The 15,866-nt window shown below is 42.9% G+C and overlaps 1 protein-coding gene across 8 annotated transcripts in view; it reads left to right on the top strand.

The window, feature by feature from the left end:
- The window catches only part of ENOX1 (ecto-NOX disulfide-thiol exchanger 1), a 309,881-nt gene that overhangs the window by 259,139 nt on the left and 34,876 nt on the right, over nucleotides 1-15,866 (top strand). The window lies entirely within an intron of this gene.

Genomic DNA, 15,866 nt, shown 5'->3' with positions numbered 1-15,866 from the left:
TGGGATAAGCCCCTGGGTTATTTTATTATGTTTAGAGCTTGGCTGTTGGGTGAAAAGTGTATGAGTTTTGCAATCATAATAATAAATCCCCTGACGTAATGTATTTGTGTGGGTATTTCCCTAAATAGAGGCACAACTTTACATAATTTAATGCATTTTTGTATGCTATGTTTGGGTCACAAATATCAGATGATAACTGCACCACCCCTAATTTTTTCACTGTATTAAGGAAGCCAAGTTTCTTCGTTGGCCAACATCATAAGTAGATATGTGGGGTTTGTTTTTCCATTTCTGCTGTTCAGCATGGTTGCATTAGCTTGTTATTAAACGAAGGGGCATCTGGCTTAAACCTAACTATAGGCCACACTACCTTTTCTACTTGGTTCACTGAGAGCAGAGGGAAAGGGGGAGGGAGGGAGGGAGGGAGGGAGGGAGGGAGGGAGGGAGGGAGGGAGGGAGGGAGGGAGGGATGTGCCCATTCATAAAGAGAGGGGTGAATATATGAGGCTGCCTTAGACTGAGTTCTACTGGCATGTAATGTCTCCTGAATGGCACAGCTCTCCAAGATTTGAGATGGGGGGGTCTTTCCCAGGAAATTGCAGAATGCACAAAGGAGTATACATTATGTACAAAAGAGACACAAAACTTTTGTTTCCTGAGTATGCTTTCTGAGATTCCTTCACCTGGATATGGCAAAGACTGAACCTGTGACTTTCTATAGGACATGTGTATTCTACGTTTGTGGTTCCTCCCCATGGAACACAACAGAGAATACAATCTAAAACATGCAGGGTCCAGCCTGCTTAGATTTTGTACTCTGGCTACTAATCTTGGACTCTTGAACCTTGGTCCTTCATCGTGGATGATTTCTTGCCAACACCATGCATCATGCATCATTTTATTTGCATGCCGCCTTTCCATACTTCAAACCACGTTCAAGGTGGCTTACAACCTGAAAAAATTACAAACATCGCAAAAGTGGTGTTGTTTAGTCGTTTAGTCGTGTCCGACTCTTCGTGACCCCATGGACCAGAGCACGCCAGGTGCTCCTGTCTTCCACTTCCTCCTGCAGTTTGGTCAAACTAATGTTCGTATCTTCGAGAACACTGTCCAACCACCTCATCCTCTGTCGTCCCCTTCTCCTTGTGCCCTCCATCTTTCCCAGCATCAGGGTCTTTTCCAGGGAGTCTTCTCTTCTCGCGAGGTTGCCAAAGTATTGGAGCCTCAGCTTCACGATCTGTCCTTCCAGTGAGCACTCAGGGCTGATTTCCTTCAGAATGGAGAGGTTTGATCTTCTTGCAGTCCATGGGACTCTCAAGAGTCTCCTCCAGCACCATAATTCAAAAGCATCAATTCTTCGACAATCAGCCTTCTTTATGGTCCAGCTCTCACTTCCATACATCACTACTGGGAAAACCATAGCTTTAACTATATGGACCTTTGTCGGCAAGGTGATGTCTCTGCTTTTTAAGATGCTGTCTAGGTTTGTCATTGCTTTTCCTCCCAAGAAGCAGGCGTCTTTTAATTTCGTGACGGCTGTCGCCATCTGCAGTGATCATGGAATCGCAAAAGTAGCCACAAATAATAAATAAAATGCATCAAAAAGTACACAATGACCCCCGCCCCTAAAAATACCCCAGTCCAAGAGTCTGTTCAGCAACCTCAGCTTTGGCAGCTGAAGTCAGCCAGAGCCCATGGGAAAATGGAACTTCCAGGACTCACAGCCAAGATTGTCAAGCATCTCAATACGATATTGAACCTCCTACCATTAAAAGTTTCAATGTTTGAAGAGGCTGGTGGGCATGGCTCAGTCTGGGACCAAACAACCTCCTCTTCAACCATCCCTAGTTGTACTACTTCAGACCACAGTCTGATGTGGTCCAACCCAGTCACAGATATCTAAGACAGGGACTTGGGTTCTCCTTTCTTCCCCAGAGAAGTTCTGAGACCTCCAGCCAAGTGCAGGGAGAACATCAGTTCATGCACCCATATCCAGTCCCATCATCAGTTGCCAGCTGGTGTTCCAGGCTAGAGAAAAGGCCTTCTAGAGCCTCCTCTGACTTTTCTGTGGGGTAGGAGGAGGCTAAACCCAGGTGTCCCCTTCAGGAAAGGGAAGTGCTGTAGGCCCTGTCAGTAGCTAAGCCCTGTTTAGGCATTTACCTGCCCCACCCCACCCCACCCCTTAGAACTAAATGAGGCAGAGGTCAAGGCATGCTCTCTTCACTGCATTCCCATTGCTCAGCCCCATCAACTTCCATGAATTGGAAGGGTAACTAGAGGAGATCCTGAACTCCTCTTTGGGCTTCCCATATGATTTATAACCCTGCCCAGTTAGGTTCTGCATTGTGCCGGGAGCTTACATGGGTAGAGCAGACTTTAATCCAGCAAATGGCTCAAAAATTACTCAAGGGAAATTATTCATCGACTATAAATAACGGAGATTGATGGGTTGATATTCAGGGAGCTCACAGGTTGGGGACAATGTTCTGGTTCAGAAGGTTAAAGAAAGAGAAAAAGGCTTGGCTATTTTTTCTGCTCTAAGAAGCACTGACAGAAAAAAATAAGGGTAGAAGAGGAAACATATGTGATAACTGGGGGACAGATGAATATTAAATTATAGAGTTTGAGATTCTAAAGCAGGCATGTCCAAAGTCCATTTCGGGGGACTGGCGGTCGGTTTAATCCAGCCCCTGTGGCAGTTTATTTCCTGAGGTAAAATTCCCCCCAAAACCCTCCACAGCTTAAATCCTTAAAAAAAAGCTCCACAACTCCAATCTTAAAAAAGAAAAAGGTCAACAACTTGGGTTGGCCCTTTGGTCAGCCCTCATGGCCCTTCACTTCATCAAATCTGGCCCTCTTTGAAAAAAGTTTGGACACCACTGAAGAAAGAGAGTAGCGAGACAGAGTATAGGCTTTAGAACAGCAGGAGCCTAAATGAAATAGGAGATAAAGGAGGAAAATTGAGATTTTTGGCAGTGCTAAAACAGTTGTTTTGAAATGTTTTTTTATTGAAGGTGTTAAGAAATGCGGGAGTGACCCCTGCCTAAAATGATTTCAACAAGGGACATCCTGTTTTGGGGCAGGGAATCAGACTGTGTCATCCATCCAACTGGGGGATCCTTCTAATCCACTCAGAAATGCAAAGACCCTCCAGTTGAAAGTTGTCATAGTTTGGCAGGCTGTTTTAGGACTAATTCTAATACTTTTCATGGTCAGTCAGTGACTGCTTACATATAGAAAATGAGCATTAACTTGAATTATTCATTCAAGATTGCAGGATCCAGGAGAGAAAATAGCAGCTACTTCACTTCTCTCTGGTTGTGTTGCGCTGAGCCAAGTCATGGTTTAACTTCATGTGTCATCTCAGCCAAGACTCCCAGTTTAGATCCTGGACAAATCACAAGTTGGAAATCGCAGAACACAGACCTTGGTTACAGCTCAGGGTCCATCTGGAGAGAGCTAAACCTGGGTTTGGATTGCACATTGAGCCAGCACAGCAGCAAAATCACCAGGGAGGAACGACGCAGACACGATCTCCACTCCCAGAACTCACATTCTCGTTCATTCATGTTAAGCTGTGGTTTCGCTTAGTGTAACACATGAACCAAACCAATGGGAGTCTCATTGGAGAGTAAGTTATTAATGTTAAATAACTTCTGTGCGGGCTGCTACAAAATAGCTGACTTAAGGCATCTGGTCTGCTAAATGTGGATATATTTAACATTCCGAGCTGAAAGAGAACATCTGTGGGAAACTGCTCAGTTTGTAATTTGAGTGTTATAAGATGGATGCATTCATATATGAATCATATTTATGAACGTTGGCGATATTACTAGCAGAATCAAAAAGGAAACTAAGACTTGGCTCAAGAGTTCTTATGAACTAACATTACAAGTTGAATCTATTCTGAGGAGTATCTCCATATTCAGAATTTGGTTATTGGACTATAAATTGTTAGTTTCTGTCTAACTTTTCATTGTTCCTTTATTTTTTGCCATGTAGGTGTTATAAAACCATTTTATAAAACAACAACCCAGCTTGTCCGTATTGATGCATTCATGGAATGACAATTTGGGTGGCAGTGGCAAAAAAATATTTTTTAAGAAGAAATAGAAGAAGGGAAGAACAGGACACTATCTTGATAGGGATGTGAATTGCCCCAGTGATCAGATTGACCATTTCATGAGTGGGGAGGGGGCAAGAATCAGCTGTGGAGGAGGGGCTGTGTGCAACTGAAAGGGTTCAGCCCTTGGCGAGTGAACCTGGCCCTCAGGTCAAAGGGGGTTAGGCATCCTTGCTTTGAAATTAGGCACTCTCTATTGCAAGGTACATATCACAAAACAGGCAAGGGACACAAAGCACACAAGATATTTAGGGCAAAGCAGAGACGTCTCTTCAGTGAAGAGCTTTTGTTGTGTAGCAAAGTTCCTGACTTCAGCATATCAAAGAACACTGTCATACTTCAATTCATCACAGCAATGAAAGGTTTATTAACCTTATTCTTGTTTTTTTTTAAAAAAAAAAGGGAGAAAGAAAATAGAACTTTCAAGGAGACATATTTAATAAGGGCTTTGGAAAAATTGACGGCCTAACTACAAACTGTATTGAGACGCCTGTGGTGCTTTGATGCCTTTGAACTGCCAGGAAAGCCATTATCTAGATTACATTTTATTATGTTTTCTGGTTTTTCATCCTGATAAGGTTTAATGCAGGATCATTACATATGAGAATAGATTTAATCCTGTTTTCTTAGCAGGCTTTAAGGACACCAAGGGGATTATTCATATAATAAGATGCAAGGTTGCTATGGAAAACTCTATAGCAACCCAACATCTTCACAAAAGCAAGCAGCCACTTGTGACAGCAATCTAAATTTACATTTATTTTAGTGTCATTTTTATCGACACTCTTAGTCTCTCATTTTGACAAGATGCTAAAATATATTTTGGTGCCTTTGCGTGAACAAAATTAACACTGTAGTACTGGAATAGAAACAGTTCATAAAAATATTGGGAAATAATAATAACAACAACAGTAGTTTAGCAAAATAAAATTCTAAACTAACATAAAAAATGCTTTATTTCCCCCACAAGAAAATATTGCTACTTTTTCACAAGTATTATCATTTATCATTTATTATTTACCTTGCAGTAATTTACTTCATAATGAAGTGTGATGTAATAGTCAGAAAACCTGCTACTAAATTTTTGTGCTGGCTAAATTCCCTGGCATCAGTGGCATCAATGCATACGGTTTGAAATTAAGAGGCCCTGGTAGTTATATACTGAATACTTATAGCTAATAATACATCAAGCCTCAGGATAGAGGTGTAACAGATCACATCAGCAAGGCATGCTCTATCTAAAATTAAGCACTGATTTTCAAGGTATGAAAAAGTGACTTACTTTGACAGAATCATGCCCTAATTAAATGGCTTTCTTCTTATACCATGAGCAGTGTGTGGCAAAATATTTTAATGAGGAAATGAATTGTAATAGATTTTATGCACTTCTGAAATATATGGTTTCTAGCTGTATTCCAAGTTAATATCCAGCTGTTCCCCATTATGCTAGGTGATGTTTTCCCAGTACTCAACCCCAGACATCCCCAGTTAATTCATTCTCCTTTCCACACAAAAAGGGATTCTCCAGTTGTTATTATTGTGAAATGTTAAGAATAGTCTTCCTCCAGTCCAGTATGTCAAATTTATCTCCGAAAACAATCCAGCATCCATTATTAGTATAATAATCCATAGTTATTTTCTAGTTGTATATTAATTAATTCCTACCCAATTCCATATCTTCCAATTCCTTTTTATGTTGGCCATGATTTCCCATCCTAATTTAACAGGAGAGAATGAGAAAAAAGAGGCTCCTTCTCTTTCCATTTATTCCATTCTTTTTTCAAGTGTATCACCATCCCCACCCTCTAAATTCACTCCAAGTTGTGCGCAGAATCCTTTCTCTCTCAGTTCTCTCTCTGCCATCTCAAAATGTTTCTTAATGTCTCTGTCAATGGTTTCATCATCATCCCCTCCATTTCCTCATCTGCTGCCTCCCATTTTACTATTCCACTCTCTCTTGATCAGTACACACCCACACACACCCTCCGCAAAGGCTCTATGTATTCTTTGGTCTGGTCTTTCTCTGATCAATTTCCATTCACCATTTTATCCATCTTGGCTCTGAGCTCTTTCAATTGCTCATCCAATAATTGCTGCACAATACCAACAATCAGTGGTGTGTTTTGTTAGTTTGTTAACAGTCTCCACCTTGAAAACTTGCATCTGTCTCTTTCAGAAGTGCCTTCTTTTCACGGATGAAGTTTCATTTTTGCCAGCACAGCACAAAAGGGACGGAGAGTTAAAAGTAATATAAAATGAAGATTCTTAAGAACCAGAACTCCCTTATCCATTTATAATCTTTCTAAGTCAGAAACAATTAGAATAAGCTTTTTGCTTTATTTTTCAGTCTGTTTGTTAATGCCTCTTCTTATGCCAGCAGTCAGTTTGCATTCCAGTTGAACTATTAATTGGCAGACCAATCACCACAGTCGTAATTCATCCCAATCTCCAAAGTAATTAAAAGAAGGGAAGTTTAGCTGACCTGATGGCCTGAGGCTATTCAGGACTATTATGTGGTGTCTGGGCATGATGGTGGATTGGGAGGGAGAAATGGAAACCACTGAATGGAAACCACTGAATGGAAACCTTCAACGGCGCAGACTCATACTACCCAACTTACCGCTGTTGGGAATGTGCCTGCTCCAGTAAACAAACCATTGGTCACCCATGTTAAACTTCCTTTGAATTCCTGCCCTTACCCTCCCCACCCTTGGCATGATGTAGGCTGAAAGGTGTAGGGAGGGTGCCCATGGCTGTCCCGAAATGGCCTGGTGGGCCAAATGGGGAGGTCTGCTGGGGCAATATTGCTCTGTGGGGCGGAGGTTCCCCACCCCTGTTGTGGGGGGGGGGGGGTTGAAGCCGAAAATGCAGCGACTCTGCTAGAAGGCAGTGCACTTCTGTCTGAAGGCCAAAATGGGCCAGGCATTATTTCAGGCATGTCCAAAGTCCATTTTGGGGGCCTAATCTGGCCCGCCAAGAGGTTTAATCCGGCCCCTGTGGCAGTTTATTTCCTGGGGTAAAATCCTTAAAAAAAACACCTCTGCAACTTCAGTCTTTAAAAAGCCTCAACAACTATGGTCGGTCCTTTGGTCGGCCCTCACGGCCCTTCACTTCATCAAATCTGGCCCTCTTTGAAAAAAGTTTGGACACCACTGCATTATTTGATTTCTCTTTTTGTTAAAAACAGCTATAGGGGATATCATACTGGACTGGGACTGGGACACAGGCTGTGGGAATTAAACTCCCCCTTTCCCAGTGCCATTTCTCTAATTACCCTTCAAAGCTGCTGTTTGACCAAGGCCAGAATATCTGTTGTGCAACTGGAGCAATTGGTTTTTTTATTAAGATGGTTTGTCTTATTGCTGCACTTCATAAGCTTTTTTAGCTGAAAAGCTCCCTCTCACACTCACACAGTTGTATAGTATACAAAAATAAAATAAAATAAAATACTGATGCTTCAGGACAGTGGAGTTTCCTCTCGCCCCTGGTGGCTACAAGCCTAAAATAACTCCTTAGGAATCAGCTGCCTGGGCACACTAACCTGAGCATAAGCTCAATTGAACACAAGTGGGATTTATGCATCTGGAACATGCAGTCATCAGGCCAGATTCAGATTGGTTCAAGCCTTGAGGCTGTACTCATTTGGGGGGGGGGAGAAGAACATGACTCTGTATCGTACAAAGATGCATCGCTCCCGTAAAAGGAACCATATTATTATTATCATTTATTTATTAGTTCATCAATTAAATCTCCACGCTATCCTTCATCTGAAGATCACAGGCCACTTTATTGTAAAGGGCAGTTTAAAGTATGGCGCATGGTTTCTAGCTGTTTCATGCTCCCTTAGCTATCTTCACAACAGGAAAGGAGGTGAGCAAAAACAGAGATGAATTAAGTGAAAGAAAGTTTAATCTGTGTAACGACACATGTTCAGAGTATTTTTGTTTTTGTTTATTAAAGTTGGCAAAATGCTGCTTCCTGGTGTTTTGCTGAGAGTTGTGAAACTCTGCCAGCTCAAGAATATTTTAATGTAGTCCAAAAAAGCTTATGCTGTAATTAATTAGTCTTTAGACTTGCTATGTGGCACCTTTGGGGGGGGAGAAAGGGGCCCTCTTTGGATAACTGCACCAGGGCCCCCAACCACTGTAATCTGACTTAGCATTTGACTCCCTGGAGAAAACATACATTTAAAGGTGGAAATGTGTCCAGCTTTACAGAGGATAGTCCTCTATTAGAAGGTGATCTGCATTTAGTGTAGTTTCAAGGGAAATGATGCTAAGAAGGGAAGGCAGCCAGGACTCAGAAGTTGCCCGTCAACTGTTTGCACCAGGACAAGCCAAGCAGGCAGTTGGGGGCACCTGGTCACAGTGTCTTCTCCTCTGGCATCTCCCCCTTTGGCCAATGGGAGCTGTCACCCAAAAGATCTGGAAGGCACCAGCTTGGAGAAACCTGACTTAGAGGAAGGCGTTTCTGGTTTTCAGGACATTTTATCTTTTTGTCTCTGTCCTGGCAGCAGGGGGGAAAAGAGAGAGGTGAATTTGGGCCTCTGGTGTGCCTTAATGTAATTTTAGAACTGCATATGCCCTAGCCCAGGGGTGCCCAAACTTTTTTGAAAGAGGGCCAGATTTGATGAAGTGAACATGCGTGAGGGCTGACCAAGAAATAAACTGCCACAGGGGCCAGATTAGGCCCCCAAAACAGACTTTGGACATGCCTGCCCTATTTGTATTTGAGAACAGCTCTGAAATCCTCTAAAGATTCCACCATGACTTGAGATGACGGGAGGCTGTGCCTTTGTTGTGCTCTCTCTCTATCACTCTCTGTGCCTCTATTCCTTCCATCCCTCTAAATCAGTGGTTCCATTTGGTGGCCCAGGGGGTTTGCCTATCCCAACCAGGGGGTCTGCGGCACCATTCACATAGCAAAAGCTACCATAGAGAAATCAAGAATGTCAAAAGTAGGGGCTCCACTGCTTTGCTTTTGAAAAACAGGGGTTCACGGACCCTGACTGTTAGGTCCAGTCGCAGACGACTCTGGGGTTGCAGTGCTCATCTCGCTTTACTGGCCGAGGGAGCCGACGTTTGTCCACAGTTTTTCTGGGTCATGTGGCCAGTATGACTAAGCCGCTTCTGGCAAAACCAGAGCAGCGTACAGAAACGCTGTTTACCTTCCCACCAGAGCGGTACCTATTTATCTACTTGCACTTTGACGTGCTTTCGAACTGCTATGTTGGCAGGACTTAGCTAAGTGGGAACCACCGCGCTAAAGCACACAAACACCCCCCCTTAAGACCTTTTAATTCTTCATATGTTCTTAAGAATCTGCTGTTCTTTCCCCCTTAATAAATATTTCCTCCCCCCGCCCTTCTCTTTAAAAATATTTGAATAATTTTATGTGATTTTAGTATTTAAAAAAATGTTCCGGGAGTCTCCAGGGTATTGTTTGGTCTCGTAAAATACCCTAAACACTATCTGTTGGGTAGGCATGCATATAAATATGGCCTGGATCAAAAGCATTGCATCATTTGAGATGTGGGGGGCTCTGCTATTTAGAGTGGGGGGGATTAAAATCCCAGAAGACCTCAGGCATGTCTAAAGCAGCATTTTAGATCTTTGCCTTTGGTTTCAATCTAGGTAAAATTGGTTGTGCTGAAGTCCCACTCAAGTGGGGCAGAAGTTTTCCCACGGCAACTATTTTCAGCTCCTTAAGAAAGCCTCCCACACAGTTGGAGATTTATGGGTTTAAGACAACAGAAACATAATAATTAAAACAAAATACACTATAGGCTTTTTTTTTTAATTCACTCCATTATTAATCACCTCATGAGATGGCCCCAAACTGCTCCATTTCTCAGCTGAAGAGAGGCAAAGCACTTTATGTTTGATTAATGGCACTTGAGAACTTGAGGAAAATGTTCATGTAATTTCTGGGTGAGAATAAAACATTACGATATGATGAATTAACCTTCTAAAGAAATTGTTTAAAATCATGCCAACAAGTGTGGGAAATCTTTCTTTCTCTGTCTCTCTCTCTTTTTAACCAACCACAGAAAATTATATCAATTATAAGGAACTAATGTTTCCATACTTTACAAAAGATATTCTCAAGTAATTTTATTATCCCAAAATGTCTATTCTTCTCCAAGCGTAACTTCAAATAAGCAGGCCAACAGGGAAGGAAACTAAAAGCACTTCCAGGCCCTTGCTATATTTGAGGGGTTGAGATTCAATTGTATACCAACCAATTCAGATTGCACAATTAAAGGGCCTTCCAGACTGGTATTTCACTGTGGCACATTAGAGTTAGTTGTGGATATATACTGATTAATAAATTATTCCATGATGTGTCCCTAACACAACCACATTATTCCTGTCATATAGCATATAGCACAAAAAATGCAGGACAACCCCCCCCCCAGAAGTGTAGGTGGTATGACTTGTTACAGGATTTCAGCAGGAAATTACAGGATATGGACTGACTAAAAATGAAGCGATTATATGCCTGCCCCAGCAGATTTGCAGGCGCAAATAATATTGAAAGTGGGGTTGTATATGACTTCCCTGATCCCACTGCGACCACAAATAATCATGAATGTGCAATAGAAAGAACGTCTACAGGGGCCAAAACTGGATTTGGTCTCTTGTGCAACAAACTGGACTTTTTGCAGTACAGAAAGTGATGGAAGAGTGCATGAGAAAGTGTGGGATAACAATGAGGAATACAGGTGATCAAAAAATAATATTTAATTCAAAAGAATGACAAAGTTAACCAGGAATTTCAGAATGCATCCCTGGTTTTTTTTGAATTATTTTCTCTTTACAGTACCTCATCTTCTATATAACATTTGTACCTGGGCAGGACATCTATGACCTGTTGTTGCACATTATGCAGTACTCATCTTGGCACTGTAGATTGATGGCCTCTTCTGACACCATGTTGCACGACATTATGACATTGTGTCCTTTGTTGAGACGGCGATGGTATATTACAGTGTCATCTCTGTAGTCACTATAAATATTTATGCGTGTCAGCTTCTGAACATCTCCTCTTGGCTCTTTTCTCATATTTTTGTGTTGATAACACCTGCTTCAGCTTACTCCTTTTTGATGGGCTGGCTCTGATGGGGCATTTGCAAATATTATTTTACTCTGGTTCAGGTTCTCATGCATTCTAATACACATGCATGTATATTTCTGAGTGGAGACTACTAAACTGAGGATTAAAACTTGTTAATTTCCCTGCCATTCCATGAATATTTCATTGGCAGGATCTCAGTCCCAGTCAGAGCTCCCGGGGATTCAGACTTGATGGCAGTTCCTGCCCCTGCTCCATCTCTCCTGGGTTTCTGAGAGATCAGTGTAGCTATAGCGTGTTCATCACTCGGGTGTCTCAACCTGTCCTTGGGGTCCCCTGTATTAGCTGACCGCTGCCCTTTATTTCACAATCCCTACCCCTCTCCTCCCCTTGTGAGCCAGTGTGCTAACCTGCCCCCACCCCCCTCTTCACCTCCTTCCAAAACTGGAAGTCCTTGAGAAATTGCCTGCTGCTAACGAATTAATCTGAATCCCTCATACTAACCTATGTATGTCACCACATTCTATTAGCATTGCTTCCCTGAACTGTGATCGCTGCTTACAGCTTCTGTTGTGAAAGTAACTTGAAGGGTGGCTCACAAATATCTTCCTGTGCTGCCTTGTACAGTGTTCCAGGCAATTATTTTCTACCAATACTTCCAGGGATGTAAAACGTAACCATTAATAGCACCATGTTCCTTTGTTTTGATTTTCTTTCTAATAAGAAAGCTTGTTGGCCATATTCAGCATGTTTAACAAAGAAAACCAGTGGATGTCATTCATCATGATGTATCTGGATCCCTGCTTAGCCACAAGGTTCAGGCTTCCAGGACCTCACATGGGGCCTCGGAACAAAATAAAAACAAATCTCACATATGGCCCTAGGGGCCTGATAGCATGATATGGAAGACAGTCGTACCTCGGAAGTCAAATGGAATCTGTTCCAGAAGTCTGTTTGACTTCCAAAACTTTCAGAAACCAAGGTGTGGCTTCCAATTGGCTGCAGGAAGCTCCTGCAGCCAATTGGAAACTGTCCCGGACGTTCATGTTCCAAAGAATGTTCGCAAACCGGAACACTCACTTCAGGAGCCAAAACGTTTGACTCACAAGGCGTTTGGGATCCAAGGTACGACTGTATACAGGTTTTATCTGTATGTTGTTGATTATTTTACTGTTTTATGCACATAGCTAAGAGATTTTATTTTTATTATTGAGCAGTTTACTGCATTCCTTAATTGAATAAATGTTGGTCTGCATGCTCCTCTGACTGGAAAACAAAATAGACATTGGGAAGCAGATAGGCTGAAGGGCCAAGAAGAAAGAGATATTAGGAGGCAGAAGAGCTAGGGAAGAGGTACCCACAAAGCAGGAGTAGCTAAGAGAAGGAAAAGTAAGCAACTTACTTTAACATGCCACCCTAATCTCTGCTGAGCGCCTGCACAAGATTCCAGGAGGTAACAGACTCTCACTCAGGATTGTATTTCTGTTGGGAAATTGAGGCACAGCGGAGATTAGCATCTTTAAGAAATATGGTTTATTTACACGTATTTACTACACCTAAAGCCTTCCATGGAGCAGGTGCAGAACACCCCAAGATTGTCTCTCATCGCCGCTTCCATAGCTCCAGCAGCCAGTCCTGCTCCCGGGCAGTGGCGTAGCGTGGGTTGTCAGCACCCGGGGCAAGGCAAGTAATTTGCGCCCCCGAGCCCGTGGATTTGCGCCCCCTAACCCTAACCCCCAGATGTTGTGCCCGGTGCGGCCGGCCCCCCCTGCACCCCCCACGCTACACCACTGCTCCCAGGTCTCTTGGGACAGCTTCCTTCAGGCAGAACCACATGAAGTTGTTGTCCTTTCTCCTCCCCTTCCCAGCAAACTTTGTAGAAAACATCTCCTCCCCATCTGCCCACTTGTCAGCGTCTTGCTAAGCTATTGCACTTGGTTTTGGAGTTTCCCTATGGAAGCAAGTGGGTGGAGCCATCCTGCCAACACCAGACCTACTGCCTCTTACCTTGATGGGTCTGAGCTGGTGGTGAGGTCATCTCCACGTGACCTGCCCTGCAGGAGCCCTAGGTTGGTCATGGAAGCAGTTGCATGTGTCTGCAGTGTCCCACTAGGGCATACTACCTGCTTTCAGGCGTGCCTGCAAAGCCTTCCCAGTTTGTCGTAAGAAATACTTCAGCATTCAGCTTTATGGTTCTGCAAGGGGAAATGGACTCTTTTCCGAAGTATGTTCCCATGCCTTTTGAAGTTCATACTGCATATAATTTACATATACTGCTCCTGTCAGATGACAATTAAAGATTCCATAATATAGAACGTGAAAATTACACCATCACTGGCGTGAATCAGTAACGTGCCCTTACTTATGAATGCTCATGGAATTGTTTGCAGTTATGAATTTGATTACAGCTGCTTTATAGTTATGTGAAGTCACAACAGTACCAGAATAAATAATATACAATATTTATTTACTAAGCCAAACAGTCCTAGATGTTGCCAAGAGGAAAGTTTTTTTCTGGAGGAGCGTAGCAGTGTCCCTAAAATGCTAGATAACACATTTGCCGTCCTGTCTACATTTATGCTCAAATAATTTATTTAAATAATGTTGCTGCTGCGATCTTTATAGCTTCCTGCATTTTGCTACACAAATTTCAGTCTACACTGCAGACGGTGCAATTCATTTGCTAAATGTAATTTCCATCTCTGCATACTAATCGATTTCCTCACAAACACCTGCTATCTGTTATGATAATAAAGCTGCCATTCTAAATTGAAAAGGGGCCAAATCCAGCTTCCTAAGGAAATGACTTAAGTGTCTTTCAATGCTACTAATGCAGTAATGCTTCTGTAGTGCCAACATTTTTTTCAGAGTATTTGCATTTTATATCACTTGGTTCTGTTCCATAATTTCTCTGTCTATGCATAGCCCAATGCTGAGGAAAGAATCCAAAGGGAAAATCTTAGTTTTCATCTGCAGGCTTTCACTCTAATACTGACCCGCAGTGTGTGTGCAAATCGGAAACAAGGGCACGTTTCTTGGAGACTGGATACTGACCAGAAAATGCAGTCGAGATATGCACATCCCCCAACTGCTGTTGGAGATTAGGCATATTGTGCACATTCTCCATGAGGTCTGGGGAATGTGCACAATGGCTGGTTGTTATGCACATTAACCGCTCACATTACCCTCAACATATATGTGTATAAGGCTGTTATGCAGAAGATGGAGAGACTTCTTGTTGTTTTTATTGCTTCAGAGGGCAGGATTAGAGCCAATAGATGGAAACTTCAGGAAAGCAGATTTCAGATCAACATTAAGAGAAACTCTCTAACATTAAGAACTTTTCAGTAGTAGAATGGACTGCCTCAGGAGATGAGCAGAGACTGGACATTCATCTGTCAAGGATACTGTAGTTGCATCCTGCACCACAGATCCTGCACTGAGCAAGGATGACTAGATGATCTCCTTCCTTCCTTCCAACTCTATGGTTCTATTACAGTGGTGCCTCGCAAGACGAAATTAATTCGTTCCGCGAGTCTCTTCGTCTTGCGGTTTTTTCGTCTTGCGAAGCAAGCCCATTAGTGGCTTAGCGGCTTAGCGCTATTAGCGGCTTAGAAAAAGGGGGGGAGGGGGGAAACTCGCAAGAACTCGCAAGAGTTGCGAAGCAAGCCCATAGGGAAATTCGTCTTGCGAAGCACCTCAAAAGACGGAAAACTCTTTCGTCTAGCGAGTTTTTCATCTTGCGAGGCATTCGTCTTGCGGGGCACCACTGTATTTTCCCCAAAGATGTGCTAATAGAAATTATCAATCAATGTCATTTTGGGAAATGTTTTGTTAACTTGTACAGCGGAAACCAGCTGAAAGTTTAACCTGTGTTCATAGCTATTGTGTATTTTTCTAGCGAAAGAGGTGCAGGAACGCCTCCCTTGTTCTCTTATAACGGCAATGGCGCCCACCTGTGAGGTGCCAGAACTGAGCTCCGCTGAGCTCCAGCTGGAAAAAAAGCCCTTCATATTGCACAATTCTCTGGTTTTCTTTCAGTTTTGTGCTTGGGGTGTGTGGATGGGGTGGAGATGTCCCTCCACGTAACCCAAAATGCTTTTACCGGACCCTCCTAGAGAGGGATACTGGGTTCAGTCCTCCAGCACTGAGCCTCATGTTCCACCTGCCAAACGTTGAGGCGGGACGAAGTATCTCAAACCATGCTGCAAAGATCCTGAGCCATTCCAAGTGGGGCTTGAAGTCACCACCAATCAGCTGATCAGTGCTGACTTCAAGCACCACTGGGACCAATAAGCGATTAGGAGCTCCTGAGTGGAACCAATCCCAGTGGAGCTTGCATCTGGCACCAAATCTAAAATACGCCAGCCCCACTTTCCAAGGAACAATTGGGAACACCTTTTGAGGCTCTCAGTTGCAGAGGCAGGAAAATAACGCAGAAAAGCAGGCCTAAACCATGGTTTGGCTGGTGTATGCTTGAAAGCTCATACCAGGGTTTGAGTTCTAATCTGTGGTTGGCAAAACCATGTTCTGTTGTGATGTCTGAATTGAGCTACTTTCATGGTGCCCATCTGCGTTCCGCTGCAAATTGGCTTATCTAAGATTATCTGCTGGCCTGCCAAGCAAATAAATTTCTAGTTATCTGTTGAATGCAATCCCATTATATTAA

The sequence above is a fragment of the Podarcis erhardii genome, assembly GCF_964252035.2.
Source record: "Podarcis erhardii genome assembly, chromosome: 8".
Lineage (NCBI taxonomy): Eukaryota > Metazoa > Chordata > Lepidosauria > Squamata > Lacertidae > Podarcis > Podarcis erhardii.
Note: the sequence above shows the minus strand (reverse complement) of the source record. Positions and strands in the feature narration are given on the sequence as shown.